Raw genomic sequence first — 5,246 nt, 5'->3', positions numbered from 1 at the left:
ACAATGTTGTTGTTTTTTAAATAATTCTTATTCTAAACATTACACATCTCACCCTCTTTTTCCTAAAAGGTGAGAAATTCCCCACTGTGTCTTGGCTGACATTGTGGTTTTGTTTGCCTACTCTGAGCGGAATTTTATTTTATTAGAAGGAAATAAAATAAGGTTTCTATCCTGAAAATATTTCTAAGGCTTAAAGCACTGATAGTGACATTGGATTGTTTTCAAGGACGTAAAGCAATCGTTATGGGTGAATTATCAAAATTTTTAAAAAAATATGTAAGGCCTGTACAATCAGTGACTGCTTTGAAATAGTAAATTGACTAGTAGTTTCCAATTGTTTTCTTTACATAATGTAATGTATTTTGTAGTAATTATGTATCTCAAATAGAATTCATAACTGTGTCAATTAACAATTTAGAACCTAACAAAGGGACAAAAATAGGAATTGCTTAGCGTGGATCTCTACTTTAGACCAATATATCCAGAAGATAAACAATTTTTTTTCCTCTATCAAACTCTTATCAGACTAAAGAAATGTTAGTGTAGCTACAACTAAAAATGCTGGCTAGTAGGCACAATATGGTCTAAGTAATGACAATATGCCCAAGACTTAAAGAAAAAAGAAGTAATTCTTTGTAAAGGCTGCCTAGTCCTATATAAAACAATTATAATGTCTGTTAATGTGTTTATATGTGTTGTTTTTGAGATTATTTAGTTGTAACTTAGTAATTTTATGTTGCTGATTGGGTTTATAATAATAACAATTTCAATGTACCAAAGTTTATTTCTATGTCTTTGTTTTATGTCAGTGTATGGGACATGGTAACAGAAAAGTAGAATGCTTGTTAGCAGGTTTGAGTCCTGGTGATTAGGATTTCAACTCTGGACTTCTTTTAATCTTGTATTTAAAGTAAACAGTGTACCACAATGAAAAGTATCAACAACAGTTGTCTATCATCTCTTTTCAAATAGGTGGTGAGTTTTACACATCAAGTTTCTTTGATTTTTGTTTTCTTCTTGTTTTGTGAAATGTTATGGAATGTTATTTATGATGGCTGACTGGTTGTGAGGTATGTGCTGTCGTCATTTGTCTCAATGGTCCAGGGTTTGAACCCCTGCCCTATGACATCCATCAGGAGGTTTCGGCTGGGACAATAATTTTCTGAAGGAGCGTCTGAAACTTACAAGTCAAGATGATACAAGTTTTGTTTTTAAATGCCTGGTTTAGACGAGCTGTTAATATAGTGCAAGTTGTTCTTTGTTGTTTTTTAAGTTGAAAAAAACTGTATATAAATTGTTTTTTTTTAATGTACTAAATATAAGCAGAACATGAAAAATCTGATTGAAACTTTTTAAAGTATATATTTTAAGCTGATCTTGTTACATATTTAGCATAATTTACCCAGTAGTTTTATTTGAATAAACACATTGCATTTTGTTTTAAGATTCAATAACAGCAATCAGAATTTCCACAAATTTTTAAAATTAATTCTTGATTAATAGAAAAAACAATTTGATTTGATCAAATTACAGATTTAGGGTTAAAATATTGTTATAAAATTATGAAGAATGTAATAACTTTGCAGAATTATGTCTTGCTACTGTACTTCTGCTTTTAAGTTTTTTGAATATCAAAATATAATTATGTTTACATTTATGGTTATGTATAGTAAGCATATAAAAATAAATTGTTGAGCTATAGATGTTGCCATGTGTAAGACTAAATTTAAGAAAAATGTATTTCACATTTTTGTTGTGATATTTTTTTAAAAAGTTTTAGACTATTTGTATTATTGCAATATCTGTTGCCTTTGATCATTTTCACAATGAGTTTAGTTGTGTTGTATTCTATGAACCCACAATTCAGTTTTTTGTTTGTGCTTTACTGAAAGGGAGTTTATTGGTTGTTGTGATTTTTGCAATATTTTCAAAAGTGTTTCCTAAGACATCTGATTGGAAATAAGGTACATTTATTTTGCCAGAGAAAGTGCTAATAGGTAGAAAACATCTTCTCTTCAATGGATAGTTTCAAGAGTAAACTAAACAAAATTATTTTTTTTTTAAAAATTGAAATCTTTATTTGCAGTTGAGCTTTAATTGAGGTATTTTTGGGTTTTTGAAACAATACATCCGTTACAAAGGATAAAGATACATTTGATATTTTAGAATTCTAATTAGATGATAAATCAGTGGTTTATGAAACATAACATCCGTTACAAAGGATGAAGATACATTTGTTATTTTAGAATTCTAATTAGATGATAAATCAGTGGTTTATGAAACAATACATCTGTTACAAAGGATGAAGATACATTTGTTATTTTAGAATTCTAATTAGATGATAAGTCTTATTGATTGCTCATGGACAGATCAAAGATCATAAGCTGGTGTATATTTGTTCTCAGGTTTAATGTATGTCTCTTACTTATTTATAACTTGTTTGGTTTATTTCCGTATTACCTCTATCCTCTGTTCAGCTCGTACCTTTGTGGAAACCAAAACCTTCTGGGTGGGCTCAACAAACTTGGGTGGACACGGATCTCAAAAACAGCTCTAATGATTTTCCTACTAATTTGACAGTTGATGTATATCGCTGGAAAAAGAATTGCTAGCTCATTGGGAAAACTCTAGCTTGACCAATATAATTTTTCAAAGTTAAAAAATAAAAAAATAAATAAATTTAGCTAGAGATCTAGAAAATATTTATCTTGAACAGACTAAATGATAAATGTCTTTGGGTCTTTCCCATTCATTCAAAAGTATAATAAATTAATGTTCAGGAATCATAGACTTATATATATATATATATATATATATATATATATATATATATATATATATATATATATTATATCTAGACTGGACATGGAGATCTTTTAACACTACAAAAAATGTAGTAAAATTTTTTTTTTAAGTTGAAACAAGGCGTTGTTTTGTAAAGTAGTTAAAAGAAGTAAAGTTGTTGTTTTTTCAACCCTAACCTAAGTAAGAGTACTCTCGTTTCATAATTATTATTTTGCAAGTTTTACATACATAGTCTAGAAAGATCTAGGTAATCAATTTATTTAAATGTACACAAGATGATTAAAATCAACAGACATGAATTATTTCAATCTAGGTATTTTGAAACATTATCTCAATGGAAACTAACAGGAAATGGCTTTGTCTCATATATGTGCGTGAATATATAGTTATGTGATTAATAGCCCATTCTAAAGAAAATCAGAGAAATGATTTTGCATTATTTCTAAACTTTGAAAACTAAAGATTATTACTTTTTTATGACAGAAAAGATTGATTGGGGCGACTTCCCTTACAGCTTGAAAAAGAGTTACCTACATAAAAATCTCACTATATATATAGGTCTATGAATCGCAGATAAGAATTTGTTTCCAATTTCCAGTCTAGATATAATATATGTCTATGTCAGGAACATTTTTCGCATCATCTTATAAATCTAGATCTTAAAGCCTATCATTGGTATATTGTGTGTAGTACATCTATACATTCCCTTAACCAGGATTCTTTCATTTTGGGGAGGGGGGGTCGAATGGGTCATTTAAAAAAAAAGTAACATTCATTAGTTATTAAGAGTAAAACAATTGCTCTATAAGTTGTATTAATGAGGTATTGACTTAAAAAAAAAAGTATTTCTTAAATGTTGTTCTTGTTTTGGTTAAATTATAACTTAAATTTGCAGAGGCCCCAAATAGTCAATAGTAAGCATTTATAATCTGTGTAACACAGGATGTGATTATTTATATTATAGTAGCTGTAATTAGTCATTAGACTTAATGACTCTAGCTTGTGATTTCAATGAAATATTTTGAGTGTCTGTCATCTGTGTTTAACTGTAATTAATGATTAGAGCTTCAACTAGCTTTTGTATGTTTCTGGAATATCATTTTTTTTTCTGAAAGTATTAATATAGAATTTTGTTTTTCGTGTAAAGATGTGAATAATAAGACTTGGAAGTCTCCTAGTCACTTGAAGAGTTTATGTCACTTTGAGAACCTCTCGATATTGTGTCTCTGGGGTTTCAAGATGTTTATGTTCTGACAAAGAACACATTGTCAATTTTTTTTTTGTCCCTACAAGTTCTGCTATCAGAATAATTAACACACATTTTTTTAAATTTTATTTTTGGTAAATGACTTCATTTGCTTTTAGCAAATGCTGAAATTATTCTCATAAGTTTGTGAATGCCATTTGCTTCTTAACTATATATAAATATATGTACATAACATTTAACAGGCTTTTGTGGCTTAGAATATTTTATTTCAATAATACTCTTATTTATGTATGTGTGAATTTTACAATTTTGTTTTAATTTACATAAAAAAAGCATTTATTTTACAAATATTTTTTGTTATAGATAGATCCCTTTTTTTTTTTTACCCTTAGTGGTTTTAGTCAGATGTCAAAGGTTATGTTTTAGTTAAAAATTTCTTAAGACCAGAACTTACCTATTACTATATATGTTAGAAAAATGTAGAAATAGAAATACCTGTTTTTGTAGTTAAAAAATGTGATTCATAAACAGCTTAACTCATTTTAAGTCACATAGCATTACATTTCAGAAGTATTTACACTATTAATTTATATAACAAAAAACACAAAAAAATAAAAAAAATTTAAATTGTGTTTTGCAAAAATTTTAACTGACTTAAAAAAAAACTGACTTTATTTTTCTTATAATGACACAAGATAGAATATCAGGAAAAGTGATCAAATTGTGTGTAGCTCAACATGGAAGGGTCCATTCTTATTTTTTGTGTTGAGTATTAGATCTGATAAATGTCTCTATACTGTTTACTTTTTGCTATTTATACAATTCTTGTGTATTAACTTGCAAGTGTTCCCATCCTGTGTTTGCACTATGTCAAGTGAACATTTGATGTATTTTATTCTTCTTAAGAGCTGTGTAAGTTACCAACATTGAATGAAAAATATTTTGTTCCACTCTTTTGTAAGATTAAAATCACAGTTTTTTATTTTCTAAATTTCAATAATGTGATATTATTTTAGTCTTTTTCTATTATATAACTACTTTCATTCAATAAACGTGATCAAATTGTAGTGACCTTTCTTGACTTTGTTTTCGACTGCAAAAAATAAAATTATGCAAACAAATTTTTCTCTTTCAGGTACTATTTACACAATTTTATGCTATTTAAGCATGCAGAAGTTGAATCAGTGATTCCTTGAAATAAACACAACAAATGTCCAAGGAACAATGGGTAATA

This window comes from Biomphalaria glabrata, chromosome 7 (assembly GCF_947242115.1).
Source record: "Biomphalaria glabrata chromosome 7, xgBioGlab47.1, whole genome shotgun sequence".
In the NCBI taxonomy this organism is placed as follows: Eukaryota; Metazoa; Mollusca; class Gastropoda; family Planorbidae; genus Biomphalaria; species Biomphalaria glabrata.
Note: the sequence above shows the minus strand (reverse complement) of the source record.